Source organism: Gallus gallus, chromosome 5, assembly GCF_016699485.2.
Source record: "Gallus gallus isolate bGalGal1 chromosome 5, bGalGal1.mat.broiler.GRCg7b, whole genome shotgun sequence".
NCBI lineage: Eukaryota > Metazoa > Chordata > Aves > Galliformes > Phasianidae > Gallus > Gallus gallus.
This window is the reverse complement of record NC_052536.1, coordinates 41,455,831-41,479,039: the sequence shown is the minus strand read 5'-3', so window position 1 is coordinate 41,479,039 and position 23,209 is coordinate 41,455,831. Positions and strand designations below refer to the sequence as shown.

Sequence of the window (23,209 nt, the reverse complement as noted above, 5' to 3'; positions counted from 1 at the left end):
TCTAAAACTTAAACATCATGAAGATAATTTTCTGTTTAAGAAATGTTCTGCATGTCCAACTTTCCCCAGCTATATTTGCACAGAAACAGATTCACTCCCAGTGAGGGTTAAAATACTTCATGGCTTCTATTGCTTCTCTGCACACCCTAGATCAATGCTGGAATAAATCAAAGTTTAAAAAAAGGAATCCATTTTTATGTCCTTGTTCTATACATGATTACTGTCAAGACTGATGCAAGGTAGTATATGAGCATTAAGGTCAGAGTGCATTTCTCTTTTTAGGTGAAATGCTTCACTATTTGCAATCATTTGAATACTAATTAAAATGACATTTCATATTTCTGTGTAAATCCTTGAAAACTGTTTTCAACTAAAAATAGATTATTTAATTTGTCTTTAAGCTATATCGTCTCTGAGAGTCTGTATATCATCATTACATATTTAGTGGCTTTTTGGTTTTTTTTTTGTAACCAGATGAGTTCTTCCTTTCTTTACCACTCATTATGTTATTATTGTGTACTTAACTATTTGATTTCAAATAGCCTATCTGTTATTTATAGTTTTATTATAGTTTTATTATACTTTCTATAATTATGGAAGATATGTAGTATTCCTCTTGAAAGATTTAACATCTGCATATGTTAATGCATGGTTTCTCATCTTGAAGGGATGTAACAATAATTAATAAATCCATTAAATGTTTACTCTCTCTCTATATATATAAATCAGTATGTACTTTAGCCTTCATTTTGTCTTCTGAAAATTGCAACCCTGGTAGTCTCATGTATGGTTTCTGGCTTAGATACACAGGGACAGAAAATCTCTGTAGATTCCCAGTTCTTGTGAAACTGAAAATGTGAACTGGTGTTAACAAGTTGAGGATCTTACTTCTGCTCCGTGTGAAAAGTGAGTCACGCAAGCCAGAACAGTGATGGTCTTCAGAAGGCAGTGGTACGGGTAGACATGCTGGCTTACTCCCTGCTTTTCTCAGGGACAATGAGACATATCTCTACAGCGTAGTGAAAGGTTTTGCTGAAGATTACTGAGCCTGCTCTGAGTGAGCCAGCCTGTTTTACACAGTGAAGTGATGAGCCACTGAAAGATAATGATTTGGATCTGGGAAGCAGTACAAATATGTCAGTTAATTAGTCTTGCTCCTTGGTTTACACAGCTGCATTGCTCCAGGTTGGGAATGATGACATACTGTCAGGTGTAGGCATGCCCTTGGGCATTTCCTCTGAAAATACCTAAACCCGATTTCCTTTTTTGACATAGCCACCTAAGCAATTCTTCAAAAACCATACAGCTATCAGTCTTTCCAAAAACCAGCTGGAGCAGCTGGAGGTTGAAGACCCGCAATTTGCATACAAATCAATTGTTAGCACTATGTTCAAATTAAAACTGGGAGAATTTCCTTTCAGTACTGATCTTGCCTACTTGGAAACTGTGGCAGGTTAAACTCTGTTGGCTGTTTGAGACCCACCCAGCTCTCTCACTGTCCTTTTTCACTGAGACACAGGGACTGGAAATAAGATGGGAAAGATCATGGGTTGAGATAAAGACAGGGAGATCACTTATCAATTACAATAATGGGCAGAACAGACTCAACTTGGGGAAAAGTTAAGAGTAAGGTGGTGAGGAACAGGGACAAACCGAAAAACACCCCACTCTCTGCTGCACCTTTTCTGAGGCTCATTTCCCCTTCAATACAGGTCCTTCCAGTGGTGTATAGTCTTTCAGTAATGGACTCCTTCTCTGCTGGTCCCCCACAAGCTGTAGTTCCTGCCAGATAACTTGTTCTTGTGTGACCTCCTCTTCATGGTTGTTGCTAGTAGCCTGTTCTGATATGGTCCTCCACAGGCTACAGAGGTCATCCTCCTCCACAGGCTGCAAAGGAATCTCTGCTCTGCAAACATGAGCATCTCCTCTTCCTCCATGCCTAACCTTAGTATCTACAGCTTTGCGTCTCTCTCTGTTTATGTCATTCCTGTCTCTTCTGCCTGCTGTATATTTTTTTCTACCCTTTCATATACATGTTTTCACAGAGTCATCACCAGCTGCGGTCTGTGGCTTGTCTGCTGACAAGCTGACTGGGATAAAGATAAAGATACTATTTATCTCTCAGCTATGTCCAGCATAGGAAGACCAGGGCCTCTTCTAACAAAAGCCACCCCTTAAGTATCCCAGCTATCACAACTTTGCCAAACACTATAAAGAACCAGATTAGAGAACACTAGTTGAAAATTTTGACCAGAATAAGTTTTCCACAAAAAAGTTTTGTCTGTCTGACATCCTGTTAAGTGTTATAATTCAATTGAATTAAGGAGATAGTCTTAATTTAACAGGCACTGAAGAGAAAATGAGAATCTAGCTTCAAACTTCTACTTCTTCCTTCCTTATGCTTCCTTTAATTTCTTTCTATTATTTTTTATTTAATTATTTATTATTAACTTTCCTGTTATTTTCGTATCTTGGACACTGAATGCTATGCAGAAATGGGAATTAAATCAAGGAAATGTTGTGAGTACCTGATTCATTAACCAGAAAATAAGAAACAAGGTATGAAGGCAAAAGCTCTTTCGAGTTTATAGTTCATAGTAATCCTAGAACTGGCTATAGATTGCAAATACAGAACATTTCACACAATGAGATGGGTCATCCATTTCAACTTATTTTCCAAAGTGTGAAGCATTTGTTCCAGGGAAAGGTACCAAAATCAGTAAACTTCTGGTAATCTCTCCATCCTGCATTAAGTTTTGTCCTTGGGAAACATTTTGAGACAGAACTGATAAAATTGGAAAGAAAATTCTTCCTACTGTAAAACCTTACAGGTGAAAACATTATTACATCATTACTATTGCCACAGATGTTATGCTTTTAAAATAAGGTTTAAATTTTAATCACCTGTCTAATATTTTCCCCGAATCAGCAGAACATGCCATAAGGTATGTATTTCATTTATATTGACATTCTGTTAATGGGCCCAAATTTACACATGTAGTTAATTATTTTGATGAACAGGAAAGAAGAATGTTTATCTTAACATTCATTGCATTTTTAGGTAGTCACAAGTGATCACAGTCTGGGATATTTTTTATTTTTCAGATAAATAGCAACTGTAAGATATTCAGAGGAATACCTGTTCTCATTTACTTTGATGTTATTCACATTTATTTTTTAATTTTCCTTTGTAACCCCAGATTTATTTCAATGTAACAAAAAAGCAGCTTTTGACTCCTAGCAAGTGTCAACAGTTCACAGGCCAATTCAGCCTGGTTCCGTGACTAAAGGGGTGGGGGGACCATGGACCCACCAGGAAAGGAAAAAGGGGAAAAGGGGAAAGGGTATGGAGATGGGCCTAAAAATAAACAGCAGCAATGATCTGAGGAGGAAAGCTAACTTACTAAAAAGATACTAGAATGCAAGTTAAGGCAATATAATACAATGGGATAAAATTTAAATGGAATTGAAGATGGTAACTCAAATAAAATGAGAGAGACAGTGTGTCCAAAAAAAATGAAAGCCTTACTCTATTGTTGAAGGCAAGATGTCTAGCTGGGAAGAGCAGAAATGGAAAAGGGAGCAGGGTCTTGTGACCTGCGGACAGTTTTTATCTTTCCCTCTTAATGGAAAATGGAAACAGAGCAACGCAAAGTCGTCTGGGATATGTAGGTCTCTTTCTCTTGCAAGAACCAGGTGCCCAGAACTATCCATGACCCATGGAACTGAAACATTAATTCTAATTCCCAGTGCACTACATGATGTTACGATGTGGAGTACTGATAAAAAAAAATCATAAAACCATTAAAGTGAGATAAAAAAAAAAAAACAACAAACACATCATATTGCCAGTTACAAAAACCCTTCCAGACACTTACTGAAAACAAAATTTCACTTTCTGAAATTTTCTGTAACATTTTTAGATAAGGGAGGAGGTAGTAGTGGGGAATATGAGATCACTGTTTATAATGCCAATCATATCTCCAATAGGGGATTAAGATTCCTTTTCCTCCCTTATTTAATGTCTCAAAGCTTTGTAAGTAAGCTTTAATAGTGTAAAAATTTTGAAGAAAAAAATAAAAGTAACTAATATTTTGGAGATAACATCTAAAATTTCTTGAAGAGTTTGTAAAATTTATTGACAGATAAATAACTTGAATTCTTAATGGGAGGAGGGATTCTTACAAAGTCAGTTAGTATAAACACATTTAGCTGACAAAAAGGCAAGAAGAATGTTAGAGATATTTTTTAATTTTTAATGGTTTTTCTTCTTCTTTTTTTTTTTTTTGCTGATGTTTGTTAATGATAATTCCCTTTTCCTGTACTGTTTACTTTTAATAAGACTCTAAAAACAGCATAAATACCATAAAGTCACAATCGTAATTATTCTGATCTACTTATAAGGGAGTATAAAAAAATAAACAGGGTATCAGTGAATTTAAGTGTTAAGGCTTGATAAATGATTTAGAATATTGATTACTATTACAGAACAGGGGAGCACCTTTCCCAGGTTCACCTGAGATTTAACCTACAAAAAAATGGTCCAATGTCTCTCAATGTTTAAAGTTCCATTCCAGTTAGTTTTTGCGAACTATTGTCTATACTGAGTAATGTAGAACTGAGAAGCTACCCAAACAATCTTGGAGAAAACTTTTACATCTCTATTACAGCACAAGTGTAAGTCCCCCCCAAAAAAGGACCAGCTAGACCATATTCATCTGTTGATTCAATGATACTAGTAGTTTAACCACAGTTCATAAAAATGTCCAGAAAAGAAGGTGCCTGAGTAACTGTACCAGAACTGAGAGGCTAGTGTGTTCCCTCCAGTATAGAGAAGACAGATCTGAGATAGGGACACTTTAGGAAAGCCCTTGAATATGTCATGGTAGGCTTGATCTATTCAGTTAATTATTAGAAGGGAATGTTTTCAGGCAATGGGACATGGCTCTGTATTATCAGAATAATTGTAAGGATCTCTTACATTCAGTAATCCCCCAAAATACATCTGCATTAATTAAATATAAAGACAGAAATAAATCTCTGTATATGTTTGTATATACCGTCAGGTGTGAAATTACATACTTATATTTTAATAATTCAGTTTTATAAGTAAAAAAGAGGATAAATATTAATTCCTATATTTCTTCTTAAACCCAGTTTAAACTAACTGTACATCAAAGTTCATGGTGGAAAATGTATGTTCAGTTAATTCTGAAAACAATAGCTTTAGTATGCTGGTCATTACAGTACTTTCCTTCTTCAGGGTAGGGTTTTTAATCTTTGCTAAAGATCCATCAGCTGCATCTCTGATACCTCTTACCTTCAGTACAACTTTTTATAATACGGTGAAGGACATCAGAAAACTGTCTCTCATCGTAACTGTATGCTGCTGAGAAAAATCTGGCCCAAGATCTGACCTTTAGGTAATTATATTTCATGCTCAAGAATCAGAGCATTCATACTCTTCTGCATGTTGTCTTCTTCTTCCAATGTATAACTCCTTCAAGTTTCTTTCCACTAAGGAGTGGCAGAGTTCAAAGAGCACTAATTCTCCAAAGCATTATAAATACATGTGTACTAGTGTGTCAAGATTGCACAGACAAAATGCATAACATAATGGCTTGATGACTTTTCATCACCCTGTCTTGGCGTATCGTCCCGAAGTTGCAATACCCCAGCCCAGTAGTAGTGTTTTGTTAGGATGCTAAGATGTGGCTCCACTCCTCTTCCATTGCCTACGGTGGTGGATTTCTTGTTCCTTTCCTCATTTTTTTGTGTATGGTTTTCTAAACGTGCATACATCATACAGACTTTTTTTTTTGTTGACTTTGGGAAATTAAAAGAAAAATAATTAAATCTTAAGGGGAAAACTTGACTCTGTAGTGTCAGAGCCTATCTTCTGAAACTGAGTTCATTTTGAATTTGCAGGGAAATCCATATAGCTATAATACTTCCTTTGTTTTCTCCATAATGTGTTTTAAAGAGGTTGTGTATGACAGATCTGAAAAACATTCTTTTCTCAGAACTGAAGCAAAGGACATACTCATAAGGTAGGATACTTCATATCATCTCAATTAATTCATGAACATGTCACATGCTCTTTTACATCCCCATGAGTGACATGGTACTTAGACTTTGTTAAGGATTCTGAAGCACGGACTGACTTCTCAGAAAGGTTATCAGATGTAGTCACACTATTTGCATCATCTTGATCAGCATTCTCTTTGATCCTCAGCCTAAGACATTTGCAGAGATGACTCCTTTTTGCATGCTGGAAAAGCATCAGGCTTCATTTTCACAAACAGGTAAGAAAATATAACAGTTAATTACTGTTTCAAGAGGGCCATCTCATTCTTTTCTCTTTCTTTTCAACTGTTCCTTCAACCTTTTGCTTGTAAAAAACTGCTTTCTAATCTCATCACATCCCATGAGATTATCCTGGTAGCATCTTTCCTAGTATCATGCAAAGTAGTTATGACATATGTAAATGATAAATCAGGAACCAGAGCCTGATTAGATTTGCTAAGTTATTTATTTAAAGCCACTTGGAGGGTGAGTGACACTGCTAGAGCTAGACACGCTATTGTACCTAATGCAAGGCAAAATGTCAGCTCTCTCTGGTGCCCTTCACTCCCCCTTATTCCTTCTCAATCTTCTGTGATGTAGCTTTTATCCTCCTTCAGAATAATACTTGTATTAAATCAGAATTGTCTCTTCTCTCTATCTCTTTGTGGGAAAAATGTTGGTTTTATTTTGTAAAACCTTAATCCAGCAGACTTTTGTCTGTCATGAAATGAACAAATAATATTAGCAAAAAATAGCACTAAGAATGACTTAATTTACAGTACACACCAGTAGTGTGGAAGGAGGCAGTAATTTTCCAGCTCTTTGTAAACATAATGCATAATATTTGCATACCACTTTTAGTCAAAGCTACTGTAGCCAAGTGAAAGGGCAGGGGAAATCACAAAAAAGCTGAAGTAAATTGGGTAGAAACTACATTCCACTACAGATGGACTTACTTAGTTTTTAACGTGAAGTTAGGCGATTACTACTGTGACAAATGGGAGTTAAATCATTCAGTTTAGCAACTCACAGAGCAATGTGGGCAGCTGATGATACTGCTGCCTAGTCTACCTTTGTGTAGAAAAACACTTATAGATTATGACTCTGTGATTGTGATGTAGCGGACAACTGAATTCTGCCAGTTATAATCATTGCTGTCAGAATGTTTGTTGTTGTTGTTGTTTTTAATTAATTCTTACCATCTCAATCAGTATATTAGTATTGGGTTATGAGTGCTACAGATATACAGGAAAATATTACCCAGAACCAACAAGATTTAATTCTTTATCTTGGGTTATTAGAATATGACTTGCGACTTCATTTCACTCTGGCAGCACAGCTTGTACTTGCTCTGCAATTGCACTATATGTATAAGACATAATCCAGATCTAAGGTCTGATCTGCACCATTCAGCCTCCTGATTAAAAAGCAAACGAAAGAAACAAAAAGATCTAATATGCTTCATAGTAGCAAAGAATGAATATAACTTATAACAGAAAGACAGATGTTTGGGGATAAATAAACCGTAATACAGGAGAATAATGCAGTCTGGGAAAACAGCACTGCACGTCAAAGCCTGCAAAGTGATTTTCTAAACCCCATCATTGAAAAGTTGGTTATGAGTCCTTAAATACAGACTGTCAGCATGGAAGTGCATGTCTCCAAATTGCAGAAAGTTAACATGCAGCATATTCAGTGCAGTTAGAGAAGAGGTAGAAAGATAGAATCATAGAATCATAGAACCCATAGCTTGGGTTGAAAAGAACCACAATGATCATCTAGTTTCAACCCCCCTGCTATGTGCAGGGTCACCAACCGCTAGACCAGGCTGCCCAGAGTCACATCCAGCCTGGCCTTGAATGCCTCCAGGGACGGGGCACCCACAACCTCCTTGGGCAACCTGTTTCTGTGTGTCACCACCCTCTGTGTGAAGAACTTCCTCCTAATATCTAACCTAAATCTCCCCCTTGTCCTATCACTATCCACCCTCATAAGCAGTCATTCCCCCTCCGGTTTATATGTTCCCTTCAAATATTGGAAGGCCACAATGAGGTCTCCCCAGAGCCTTCTCTTCTCCAAGCTAAACAAGCCCAGTTCCCTCAACTTTTCTTCGTAGGAGAGGTGCTCCAGCCCTCTGATCATCTTAGTGATCCTCCTCTGGACTTGTTCCAAGAGCTCAGCACTTTTCTTGTACTGCGGGCTCCAGGCCTGCATGGAGTACTCCATATGGGGCCTCACAAGAGTGAAGTGAAAAGCTAGGAGACTATATCGGTAAGCCCAGTCTAGCAAAAAGTTGTTACCAACTGTTCAGGCAAGACCTGGGAAGGACTTTACATATTCTTTCTTTTTAACATTTAGGAAGTGTGAATATTTGTATATATGCACATACATGTATGAAATTAGGACTCACTGAAAGTATTACTTTTTCTATGATGAAACATAAAATTTAAACTTGTTTTGGACACAGCATAGTAGGGGTGAAACTGTTCAATTTCTGCATGTGTTGCCTTCGTGAGATATCCAATCTCACCACAATTTCTCAGATTATCTATCTATCTATAAAGTTCTTATAGTTTTCCTGCCCACTGTTACTAAACAGGATTTTTAACAAAGCTAGAATAACTAGCCACAGAAATATTGATGAAATTAGGAATGTACCATTCTTAGATCATGTAGGATCTATAAAAAGATGAAGCCATGAAGCATTGTTTGGCTTATTAAATAATTACTTACAGTTAATGTATTATCTTATAATGTATCTATAACTATTATGCTTTTGCTCACACTGCTTCTGCAGCTACACACTCCTTTTTCTTTTTGTCTATCAAATACCTAAGAGCAACTCTTCAGGCCTTCAGTTTGCCATGTTTCCTTCAAGTAAGACTATTAAAAGTGACAACACAGTTTTTCACCTTCTTGGAAGAGGTTTTTACCACATTTCATGTCTTTGTATCTTCCTTTTCTTCACAGGTGATGAAGAAATGTTTGCAACAAATAATGAAGAATGTCAATACCATACTTCACCATGGTTAATCCTTAATGAATGGAGTATCTTGAATTTGAGTACCACGACAGCAAAGTCCAAAACAGATTAGGTGCTATAATTGTATGAAGGTACTGTAAGTGATGGAATTCTAAAGAGATGGAAATACCAGATTACTCTTTTTTTTCCCTTAATTCTTTTTGTTTGGCTGGCTTTTTTGTTTGTTTGTTTGTTACTCTCAAATTGTTTTTAGGTATTTATTCATAAATTAACAGGAAAATGAAATAAAGGTAAATACAAAAAGAAGTTGTTCCATACATTTCTGGTGATAGAAAGGCAAGATAAGATCTTTATTACTGTGCTTACATGGCACTGAAGGATGAGCCCAAGCGACCTTACCCAGCTGTTCTAGATTATCAAATTAAGTGAATATTATACAAATGAATCATACAATTTTTATTTATAATTAAATGTAGAAGGCATAAAAGGATAATGGCTATTTGGGCTATTTAAATATCTATTTATTAATATTTAAGTCTCCACATTTTGCAGCCTTATAGTAGTAAAATTTTTGCTGTTATTAATTATTCTTTTTCATTTTATAATCATAAAACTACATTAGCTTTTACAAGTATTTCAAAACTAGGTTATTCATACATTAACACAAATGAGAGGTACTTAACCTGCTTTCAGGATTAACTCAAACAACATACTAAAGTAAAGGAAAAAGTAAGTACATCATTTTACAGCCATAGTAACCCAAGTTGCTATGTATTTTCGATGATCTCATTTCTATACTATCTAAACAAATTAATGTAGTTGCAGTGCAAAGAGTAAAAATAAATGTTCAAGTTCATCTAAGACACTGAAGAACTGGCAAGGAGCTGAAACCCATATGAATGGGTTCTACCATCTGAACCGTGAAGTGCATCATTTCTCCAAGTACCGTTGACAGACTGCAATTGCACTGTAAAAACTGAAGGCAGATTTTACTTCTAATTGTCTAACTTCTATCCAAGGAAGACTCAGCTGAAGTATAAATGAATATTCAGACATTTCATTTAGCAATATTCTATTCCAAGAAAAACAAAACAAAAATCAACATAAGGAATATTTTGAAATTTGGATGACTTTTAGTTAAAGTGATATACATTTTAAAGGTATTCATCAGAAAAAAAAAAAAAAAAAGGTTTAATCAATTTAATTAAATTGCATTCTTTTCTGTAGGAGCGTCAGTACAGTGGGAAAAGCTCAGTTAAGCATCAAAGGCAAAAATGAAATCAGATATGAAGGCACTGATCTAAAATCATGACATGATGTATGCTGCTATATTGTTTACCATGTAACATTCAAAATCTGGAACATTCAAAGCATAAATTTTCTGTAGTCACTAATGCTGGCAATTACATGTAGTTGCTCATGAATGCATCATGCACAATCTGCAATTACTGAACAAACTAGACAACTCTTTAGGGCGTTCCTATTGTGTGCAGGAAACTCAGCAATCTTGTTTTCTTAAAGCAGAACCCGATTTAGCTTTCATGTATCCCACTTCCGTAAAAAAAATACAGATGCCTTTTTCTTTTACCTTCCATTTCAATACATTTTTAAAGCCTTTTTTTTTTTTTTTTTATCTAAGTAACAAGAAGATGCTCTTCTGAGATAGAAAATAAGGCTATGATTTCAGTAGGGAGGTAAGACGTGTTTGACCAAGCTTTACTTCAGCTGTTGAAGTGAAGTTAATCCTCTGTTTCTCTTTGTGATCTATCGGTGATTTCCACATCTCTGGAAACCTTTGAAGAGTTTAAAACTGATTACATGTGAAATACACTTTAGCTGAAAATATTTGTAAGTAATTTTATTTCAAAATAATTATATTTGTATAATAAAAGGAAAAATAGTTATTGCAATAACAGGGACATGTTTCATCAGATGAAACACTGACATTTATTTTGATTGACAAGCTCATATATTGGCATTTTTTCACTCCTCTGTTTTCTGAATTGGTTCTTCCATGTTCTGAATATAAATATTTTTTTATTATAACATGCTCAATGATGAACTTTTAAATATTATTTATTAAAATGTCCATGCATAATCGTTGCCTTTTGGCTGACAGCAATAGTTCATTTCATGGCAAGTAATTATTTTAGTAAGACTACAGAAAATATTAATACCCTTTGAGAACCTAACAGTAAATACTGATTGATGCTTTTCCCACCCAGATTAGGTTGTTACATGTGACTGCCTAATTCTGTTTTTTCTCTGCAAAGGTCTAATTATTTCTTCCCAGGAGTTGTAAAATAACTGCTAAATAACCAACAGACATCCACATAAGCAGTCAGACACACATAAAATATAAATAAAATAAACTGAAAAACGGCAAGCTCTTTTGTTCTCACACATTCAAATGTCTGAAAAGCTTTTCCATGACTAAAAAAACTCTGTGGAGCATCAGCTGGACTTGGGAGGTTGCATTGGACAAGATTAGCCACTGAAGACTTGATATACTTCATAGCAGTATTAGCCTGGAATGAAAAATCCCTCTTTTAAAACCATCTTCTGGTGGAACAGGAGACAACTATTATGCTTGTGTTTGCAGTGGAATTATGTTTTATTTCATCACAATTACACTTCTAAGAGGTCTTCTTATACACTTAATAGAAAATGTCAGCATGTATCACGTCTCTCCTTCTTTGAGACTTCAGGCTGCAGGTTGCCTTTTTTGATAAATCCAGGAAATTATTACTGTGCTCCTTTAGTAGTTTTTATATGAAGAGAAAAATGTCATCAGTCATCTGAAAATCAAACATACAAGTCATTTCCATTTATATGCAAACAGAAATTTTCCTTTCCTAATTCTGCTGATCCTTGAATCTATTCCAAAATGTATAAAGAACTTTCCCTGTCTGGGAAGGAAATAAGTTGATAATATTATTTATCCCTAGTATGTGATTTAACTCCACCTTAAGACACATAGGTATCAATGTGTAAAGTAAAATCTGCACTACATTTCTATCTAAAGAATAAAGCCAAAGCAGCTTAGGCAGCCACACAGTTTATCTTGTAACAGATATTTATGGTATGGTCAGCAGAATAAATCTGTTAGGCAACACCACTGATAGTGACAGCTAGCTCTGTTAACCATAGTGATAGGTCTGTGACCTCAATCACCTGTACACCTGTAGGCACCTAATCTCAGATATTTACCCTTAATGAGTGTAGTCCTTCTGGTGACTGAATCAAAACATGCTTAAAAACTGTAACTTTTGGAGATTTCCTTTTATGAAACCTGGGAAATAAGAATTATTGAGTGCGCATAGTAATCAAGAAAAGTAATAAGTAAAATAAACAAGAAAATATTCTCCATCAGTGATTTATATGTCCTTGAGTACAAAATAAGCCACCATTGTCATAGCGGAACATGTTTTTAAGACAATACCTTTCCATCATTGTTATCCTTGGAAATAAAATATATTAGAAATGTAGCTACTTCCAACAGTACAGATACTCCTTTATGATCCACTCCCAGGTTTTTATTCTGAATTAGATACAGTGTGAAAAGTGAATAGTGTAGTATCAGGCATTTGAAAGAATTCAAAAATACAGAGTTTTAATGTAGATTTAGGCTGTGATGCATTCCTTTGCTTTTAAAAGTCTGAAATTAAGGTGAGATATCAAGTAAAACTGAGCTGAATATTCCATAAGAATGAGGAAAAAACACTCCAAGCAAATGTGATGTTTTAACTTCAAATTTATAACTCAATTTTCCAAAGTATTTTTTAAACTCAAATATTTTAGGTAAGCATGCTCTACGTATGAATTTTTAGTATTAAAGTGAAATGGATTAGCATCTTTATGAATAAACACCTCCTGACCTCACCTGTTGCTTTCTGTAACAATGATGTTGGTGTCCTGTGTTAGCCCTCTTTGCACACTGACCAGTTACCTGATCATGGCCAAATGACTGCAGACATACACCAATATGATGAGCAGCAAAATGGCCTTTATTCACTACTAAATACAGCTTATATATATTTTTACCTAAACAACCGTGCTGTCATGTCCCACCCTGATTGGTTCGCACTAGATAACATTGTGCCTTATTTGGCTGTTTCCTCATTCTTTCTCATCTTTCTTCTTCTGTTTTCTCTGCATCAAGGTCAGCACAATAGCACTGTCTGTCTATGCTTAGGGAGAGGCCTGTCCCGTACATCCCGTACCCCCGCAAGACGCCTACTACAACACCTAACCATAAATTATCAATTAGATATTTCAATATTTAGATGTATAGATTATATATATTAGATATATAAATAATTAGAGGTATAGACTATTATTACTCCAGAGTTCCTAAAATATTCTTTAATGAAAAAATAAAGTTTGTGTTTAGCAATGCAGAATCAAGTATGTCAGCAGATCTGCATGCTTCACATTATAATAATTCTAGGTGTAGTTTAACTGTTTGAACCTTTCTCAGGGTTTAGTCAGAAGCATTGCCACACAGAACAAAAATGTAAACAAGGCACTATTATTATCTCAACCATCAAGGAGGGTCTTTTATTTTTATCCTGGTGAGATTCTGATACCTGTCACATAATGAAGATTCTCCCCATTAAATTGTGTTACTGAAACTAAAAGCAGAGGAAAAAAAAACAACACAAGAGGAACAAATGTATTTCCTAAACAAATTATGAAAACTTAATAGAAATTAACAATAAAGCATTCTGCTCACATATTGAAAATTTAGAATATATTTTAAAATAAATAATGTCTGAATAAATAATGTCTGTTTGTTAGGTAAAACAGTTACTGACCTATGCTTTTAAACCAGACTGAACCAAAATGCTTTCTGTTACTTAAGATCAGTGAAATATGCAAGAACTTTTAACTGCAACAAAATTCACCTCCTCACTTTTTAAGCTGTTCTTGCTACACACTTCAGTAGAGATCAACATAACTTGACATTTGTACTGTAGATCTCTGATCTAGACATTTGATTCAGTTACCTTTGTATAGGCAAATACTGATGGACATTTGTGATACCTGTCTAGGCAACTGGGTTTTTTCAATGAAAAAAGATACTTGTAGAACACAATTTGAAAAATTTGAAAAATTTCTTCTTTAACGATGTAATGTATCAACATGTTTATGAACTTTTACTATAAATGATTATATGGCTAGTTAAGGAGAAAAGTAAATTCAAGCAAAAATAATCAAAAAGATAAATTGAACAAAGCTCCACAGCATTATGTACATGTTTAAAGTGATGTACTACTCAGACACCAAAGAGAATAATCAGCTGTTCCCTGCAGTAGTAAGAAAAGCCTTGACAGCTGCAAACCAATTATGGCCCCTGAAAACTTCACCAAACCATAATCAAGAAAAGTGTTTGTTATTGTCTTCCAGAGTTTACAAAGTAAATAACATGACTGAATGACTTGGAGGCAAGGAGGAAATATCTTATGCATAAAATCTAAGAACTGTTTTTGGGTGTGTTTGTATTCCTCTCAGAAGATGGAGAATTTTCTGAAGTATTAAATTAAGTACATTTCCCAGAGATACCCTTAAGAAGTAATTCAGGCATGACATTTTCATCTCCCTTTCCTTCTTTTAGAAAACATTTAATTCTTTTATCCATGTAAAACTTTAATCACTCCCCACTTTACTCATCTGAGCCTACCCCACACCTTCCAAATTCCTAAGTGAAACAATACCCGGAGCCAGAAATACTCATAGCACTTGTCAAGAATACTTAAAATTATGCAGAAAAAAGCTCTCATTGATCAAACCTGATGAGTTTATTGCTGCAAATATTTGCAGTGAGCTTCATTTAAAACTTGGATTAACCAGCTGCTGCATTTGGCTCGAAACATCCTACCCAAGGAGGGTGAAGTCAAGGAGTCTATGTGAACATGAAACACAAAGAGCTGGGAGCTCTGAATTCAGTATACTTAAAGAAGAAATGAGCATTAATGCATCATCTACTTTCTGCTGGCAAAACACAGACTTTGGTTTCATATCTACAAGAAAACTAATGACTAACACACAGCACTGAGACCAACTTCTTGACTACAAACTCATGTAAGGTTTAGTTCGCAATAAGCTTTTATACTGTTTTATCTTCATGGACAAGGGATGTCTGTTCTCTAATTATATGTTCCCAGTTTATCACCTCAGAGCATTAACCAAAATACATCTGAACCTGCAGGGTTAAATTATTCTTGACACAATTAACAAAAGCACAGCTGTAATGAATAAATACATTTCACATGCAATAAACCAGATTGAATTGTTTGAGATACCCATCATTAGTGGGAAAGCTTGGATAAATTTTTAAAGATTGCACTCTTTCTTGATTTAAGCTGAAAGAGGGAGATGTCAATGAGACAGCTTTCTTACACATATTTCACAAGGATGTCTTCCTCTGTTTGTCCAACTCCCCCTTTGAATTATTGCAATCATTCAAATTCAAAAATTAAAACCCAACATCTAGACAAAATATTTGAGTCTGACCTGATTTTGACATGGAATCACAAATTCTCCTTAAATTCATTCCAGTCTGAACGTGGCTTTCATTCAAAGATTAGATGAACCTTATGATGAGTACGGAAAGCAGATCCAATATTAAAATTTCAGGCCAAATTATGGTGGTTTTTGAAGTGGAAGATGTAAGACTTTTAAGGGTCAAATACCTCCATAAAGATGCTTAATTTTTTTTTTTGCATTTGACCTTCAATATTTTTTAGGTTACTTTTTGTTTGTATTGGATATGTATTGCAACATTTCAAAATTTTAACAGAATAATCGTGAACTGATGCAGATTTGTCATATTCAACATTATCTGAATTGTTCTGATATTACAAAAATTTTGCAGGCATGTGGGAAAACTACCTCAAACTTCATACTGTCCTGCACAACCATGAAGAAGCAGATCTGATGCTAAACATTCTAGAGAAGTAGATATAAACTGGGAATACCAGAACTAGAACCAGGATAATCCAGAGGATATGATCAACTGGTATTTGTGGCATGCTTCAAGACATTGGTTTCCTAACCTAGGAGACTAGGAACTTGTCAGGACACTTGACAGCAGTCATCCAGCAGTGCTTGATTATGATTAATCTGAAAATGGGGGGAAGATAATTGAAAGGAATACTGAAGAGTGTGAAATAATGTAATATCATTATCTATGAAACGAGGGTGTGTCTAGAGGAAACTTGAATCTGGAAACCAGAAACCTCCTGAAATTTAGATAGTAATTGGATTTATATATAACTCTATTCAAAAATTTCTATACATATAACCTATTTTAAAAGTGCTATTAATTGGTGGTATTTAAGAAAATTATTTCCATTCATTTATAAGACAGAATGGTTTCCTTGCTTCTGTGATACTCTCTGAAAGACAAAAAAAGCATTTGAAAAAGATGCAGATTATGAATCAACACCTGCTGCCAAAGAGACTGAGGATAAGAATTCTATTACATGTTCATGAAAATCATGGCATCTGTCTTACTTTCTTGTTCCATAGCATACAGGAGTAATTTTTTTCTTCTTTCTGGAAAACACATAGCTGCCAGAAGATTCCACTAGACTTAACTAACCATAATTCAGTATCAGGTAACATTTCATTTTAACTGCAGCAGAGAGAAACACAAATAGACATGCAGGTCTAGAATAATGTGAAGTGTGGTTGCAAGCATAATCATTGTGTTTTTAACACTGATTATTGTAGAGGGAAATGTCTTTTCTGAAATTGTGTTTGTATGTTCCTTAGTCTTGAAATGTCACTTGATTTCAGTCTCAGTGGAATAACACTTGAAGCCTTCACAAATGTAAAATGAACAAGATCATCAATATTTTGTACCACTCTACCATCTTGAATCAAATATGACATATTTCATTTTTTTCACTGACAATATATTTTCATGGGATTTTTTAAGTTTCCCTCTACTGGACCTTATCAGATATATTCTCATCAGTACTTTCTTTAGCAGAAGATGCCAGAACAGCAAGGAAAAGAATCAGCTCACTAGATTCAAAAATGAGTGACTGTTGCAGACCTCTCATCTTTTCATTTTACTCTCTTAAGACCATATGCCAAAGTTTCTTTGCTTTTAGTTTGTCAGTGGAAATAGAACTTATCCATTGTGATGAATGATGCAGTAACTTTAAAGTTCAGAGTTTCAAGTAGAAGTAATGCATTTCTAAAATAAAATAGATCATATGAGGAAAATGTACGCATATTGCACAAACGGAAAATAGTAAACAAGTGAATGCTAACCAATCTGAGTAATGTATGAATGATGGAATGTTTTTTTCTAATTTATTCAGTTTTACAATTCCTTTGAAGTATATCTCCAAAATACTGATATCAAGAGACACTGGTAGATTGCTCATGATAAATATCTGCTGTTGTGCAATTTAAAACAAACTCCACTCAAAACAAATAAAAGGTACAAAACTTCAAAGATAAGTATGGTTCTTCTCAAGTATACTTGGTCTGGATCTGCTGCTTTTGGTTAAAGCAAAAAATACCAGCTATTTTTATTGGCGCTTAATCAATTTTTTACCCTAAAATTCAATTACAAGTTCGAAAATATTTTTTTTTTTTTTGTGATGTATTCTCCATTTGATAAGTATTGATATTTTCCTAGAAGAAATATTTGGCTTTCACCGTGGAGTTTTTTGCTATCCAAGCACCTTTTAGATAGACCACTTGCTCACGATAGAAAGGTTTACAACTTCTTCATTTTCCTTTCTCATTAGCTAGAGTCTGACAAATATACCAAACTCTCTGTTAATGCACTGATATGAGAATGTTATTCTCATTATGCTCAAATCTTCAGATTGTCTTGTTCTGATGACTTCATTCAGATATTGATTTATTTTACTGTTAATTATTACTGAATCTCTCTTGGTTAATATTTCTCAAGGGACAAGAGGAAATCCTTTGTTTTATAGAATTTAGAAACCTTTGACTCAATTTATTTTTGTCCTGAATACTGTGTCAAATTTCAATGCAAACATTCCTTTCAAAATGTATATTGGAAATGAAGATTTGCTGAAATACCATACAAAAGAACTTTCATCTTTAACATTTCAGGAACAAAACTGAAAAATAACAACAAACAGAACTAAAATTCCTGTAAAGCTGAAATTTCCTTAATTGAATTTAAGGCTTAAATTAGAGTTCATTGTACATAATTATATGTATTCTGACTCTGTAAACACAAAATTTTTTTGTTGTTGTTCTTCTTGAAAAAAATAAAGAAAAACATGGAATGAATTTTGGAAGTTTTAAGATCAGGAGAATTTTACAAATGTTTTATATGTATGTTTTTATTTATGATACATATACAAAAAAATTATTTATATATGAATGATAATCAGGTATTAAGGATGAGGAAGGCAGGGCAATATTTTTTCACCAGCACTCAGCGACCTATGGAAAGATTTTCTGAATAATTAAGTTCAATGTATATTTTAGGTTCCAAGATGCTGCTGATTATTATCCTTAGAAACCAGCGCTTTGGTTCCTAGTCAAACATAAAACTTGTCTGCACAGTAAAAAAGTTGATTGCCATAGCAATTTCATTATAAAGGAGTAATGATGAGAAGAATTACTAATCTGGAATAAAGTTATTTTAAAATGAAGTGTCCACAGGAGAGTTGTTCTAGTCACACATGGAGGCACGTTTTTGGAATCTTAAGCTAACAGTAACTACTGAAAAATACAGTGATGTTGCAAACTCAGATGGGTGCTTTCACAAAGCTGAAATTAATCCCACCATAACAAAAACAACATCAAGAAAATGAATAGAGATGCTACTTATTAAAAATTTATATATATAAAAAACTTTTCAAGGCCCATGACAAAAATTATTTAAATTCATGAGATTTCATGTTTTTATTGTCACAATCGCTTTATTCTGTAGACACAACAAAACTTTTTTTTTCCTATCTCCAAAATTAAATAACAACTGCAACATAACAACCCAACTTGCAGTCAAATGGGACTGGACTTTTATGATTGTTTCCCTGTCCAGCTTACTTTCATTTGAAAACCAGAATTTGGTTTAGCCTAACTCTGACAATCCATTCATTTAAAATTAGAACAAATTTGAAAGAAATTTAAACAGAAGAGGTAGATATTTATAGTCTTATTTAACCACATGGCTTCCTCTGAACCCTCTGTAAAGATTCAGGTAGAGTGCTCTGGCTGTGCTGTTAAGCAAACACCATCTGTGTTATAGAGTGTGCCAAAAGCATCCATGTAGAATGTGGAATGAGTCTGCTGGCAACTATTTTCAGTACTTCACATCCTAGTGAACTACATAACTACATCTGCTAAAAAGCTGTTTTGTTTTCTTTTTCTTTTTTTTAAACTAACATTCTTTTTGGGGGGAGTAGGTGATGTGGGGGCTGAATGGAATGAGGACCAAGTTGTAATGAAGCAAAATGAGACTGTTCTGTTGAAAAATTTCTGGTATCAAAATATGGAAAATTCCAGATGCTCTCCTCAGTTTTCTGGATGTGCTGAATCAGAGCACTCTTTTCAAGCAACATCCAGCAGCAACTATGTGCTATGTACAAATCAATAATTCTTATCTATAACCCATTAAATGGCCATGAAATGCAGAGGGAGTCCCAATGCACTTTCCGTACTTTCTAATAGGCTAAACAGTGACCCAAATCTGATTTTATAGTTGATACCAAACTTAATAAAATAAGAACTCTGCTGATTGAGTTTCACAGCAATTTTCAATTCTGTCTTTATCTACATCTAAACACTGTATGCATACAATTGTGCTTTTATTGTTAAATAAACACAAAAGTGCACCAGTGTGCTTTACAAAGTAATACATCTTCCGTTCTGCTTGTAATTAAAGTAGATGTCAAGGTAGAATGACACAAAGAAAATAATGTTGTCATACTACACTGGATGCTGATAATGCCATTTTAGGATGGAGATGTATGATATGGAAGGATGTGCATTATAGTGTTCATATAATATTTTCCCTGTCTTTTAATCACCATCAAGAACCACAAATTCAGTGGTAACAATCCTGAATTGTGTGTATACTTACTGGAGTGCTTTTATAATTTATTTTCTATGTACTTATTTTTATTCTTGTTCCTTCTTCCCTTTACGTAATGTAAACACTGAATCATTTTAAATTATAAGTCAGTTAGCAATTTCCGTGAAGAGAAACAGCGACCAACATTACACATTCCTATCTTTAAAGCAGGGATTTTTTTTTTCCTCTTCAGTTTATTAAGAAACTTGGCTCATTTCTTATGTGTACCCCTATGTGATATGACAATCAAACTGAGTTGACTGGAAGGCTAACAAAGGTGAAGTGGGAAGGAAATCCAGGTGAACAATTCAAAATATCAGCTCATTTCAAGTAGTTCACTAGAAACAAAATCAAATAGACACGGGGAGAAGGGAAAATAGGTGTACAATGAAATTCTAAAGGACTTGGGCAAAAATTAGAAGAGACTAAAATTAGGTTTAAGTAGATGTTGTAGACATAAAATTAAACCTTTCAGATGTCAATTTTCATTATCATCTGAAAAGGATTACCAGAGAATGACTAGAGTAGAATGAACTAAGGATGTTATTTGAGTAAGTGGACCAGGGAAACACCTATTTTCCTGTGTATGTGTGAAAGAGATGTGTTTCCTAAGATTGGCAAGTAAACTCTGTCAGATTGGGCAGAATCTCTGATTTGAAGAACACAGCCGCAATCTAACTGAAATACTCTATAGTTTTCTCTGTTTATGTATTTGTTTGTTCCCAGTAAGAGAGGTTTGAACTTTACAGTGCTAAATTAATTTTATTAAATGTGTAGAACCTGATGATACAGAACAGTATGTGTTTAAGTGTCTAATTTTACATGACAATTCTCTTGATTATCCTGGCATTAGTAACTTTCCCTTTACTTCATTAAAAACACAACACAAACCTAAATCCTACACTTTTTAAATAATATGTTAACAAACCCAGCAGTGACCAATAACATTATGAAGTCTATTTTCACAGTGTTGATTTGGAGGGAAGATTGCAGAAAGCTGTTACAAACCAAGCTGTTTAAAGCTTTATAATTTATATAATACTTGATGTACAACTGGTAAAACATGCTCTTGCACAAAGGCTTAATGATAAAACAAAATGAGCAGAAAAGTAAAAACAGGAAGCCATTTCTGTATGTTGCATTAACTGTGAATTCTAAAATTCTTATTCCTTGTAAGAAATTATATAAAAACATAAAAAAACTCTTACTGCCTTAACAGAAGTCATATTTCCTTCCAAATGAACATTCTCAAATGTAGACTTTGATAGTTATTAAGAAAATATATATAGGTTAAAGTATGGGTTTTTATGTATATATACGTGCACACAAGGGTTGTTCCAAAAGTAATGCCTCCTATTTTATTACATAGGCCTGCAGTGTTAGAGGCAGATGTCAGTGGTATGTCAAAATCTTGAACATTCCTGCCAATATCCCAACATGTTGTTGCTGTACAACAGATGGCAGCAGAGGGGCAGTCTGACAAATTGATATCAGACACAGGCATGCACACTCAGGAAGATATCTCACCCACTTATATTCATTGATTCTTGCTGAAAGCTTATAAAAAAGAGTGGATGTGAGCACAGTGGGTGGTGTGTTTCAGCAGTGATGATAGTAATGTAAGAGACAAGCTACGTACTGGACAGCCACACACAGCCATTACATCACAAAAAGAAGTGCCTTGATCAGCCCATCCATATAGATCAGCTAATGGTGGTGACTATGTTGAAAAATATTATCTTGTACCCGAGAATTTGCTTTAACAAATAGTGTTATTGTGTTCTTTGTTGCAGTTTCTACAGAAATAAATATAAGGCATTACTTTCAGAGCAACCCTCGTATATTAATATTTTACAATAGCTCTTTCCACACCACTCACTGTATAACTCCTACTAAAAAAATGAAAAAAGTAAATGATACAAAACATTAGTAAATAGACTTATTTGTAACCTTTGTTAGTTCATACATAAAGTGGTAATCATTAATTTTCTTATTTTAAAGAAAGAGGAGTGTTATGGTATTTTGAATACCACTAAGTTTGTGTAAAATGTGCTAGTAGCCTCTGGGCTGGGAAACACTTAAGGGTGTCAAAGTAAACATAACTCATACTAAAACAAAACATTTTCTATAATTACATCTGTTCTGCCACATTTTGCTTTGCCACCTGCTTTACAAATATATTTCATGTGAGCTCAACATTCACTATTAGTGGTAGCAATTCAAAAAATAAAATGCTTAGCTCTAAATTGCGACTGATTGTCACTGTAGAGAGGGAAAATATAATATTATATGGCTGTACTAGCTATAAATTCTTGTTAGCAGGTGCTCTAGTATAAAAGTATAAATGTAAAGTGGACCATTGAAGTGATTTCCAGAAGTGGAAAAGGAACTTGACGTGATAGTGCAGTTGTCTGGAACGTGGTTAAAATATTATCTGTCTTCCTCCCTAACTGAAGATTTGATGTATTCCAGCAGTTGAGCTACGCTTGCAAAGTTTTTTAAGGCAATATGACCTTGAGTTAAGATCATTACATTCACATAACCAAAAAGAAATGTCTTGGGCCCAACTGATATTTTTATCATAAAAAGCAATCTGCACATCTCTGTAGCCCCTCTATTCCTGGGGTGGCAACAGGAAACAGTGAGATGCTTGTGCTGAAGGTGTTTACTGGAATGATCACACAGAGATTTTCACTCTGGATATCCAAAACTGAGAGCTAGGAAAAAAAAAAAAAAAAAAAAAAAAAAAAGCCATGCAACATGTAGAGGTTTATGCTTTAGAGGTTTTTTTCTCTAAACAAAGTTATCTTTCTTCCTCCAGGTACCCATTTTATCTAATTACTAGGCCTAGGTTCTAGATTCCATTAAAATAGTCTACTACTAAATTAGAATAACATAACATCACAATTCCTTTTTCTCCAGATATCCCACAGGCAGGGGCTTTTTTTTTTTTTTTTTTTTCCCCTTCAAGTCATTTTATCTGCTGTCCTGGTTCTACAAATATTCCATACCATGACATCATGCAGCAGGCTGTTGAATGCTGAAGCATAGTGCACTATGGAACTGCACATCCTAAG

At 34.5% G+C, this 23,209-nt stretch overlaps 1 long non-coding RNA gene across 1 annotated transcript; it reads left to right on the top strand.

Annotated features, from left to right (window-relative positions):
* The first annotated feature begins 1,190 nt into the window (after positions 1–1,190).
* LOC112532541 lies at positions 1,191–22,858 on the top strand. The gene is made up of 3 exons (XR_003075454.2): positions 1,191–6,305; positions 9,037–9,180; positions 15,927–22,858. It is a non-coding gene; the product is annotated as an uncharacterized LOC112532541 (long non-coding RNA).
* The last annotated feature ends 351 nt before the right edge of the window (positions 22,859–23,209 follow it).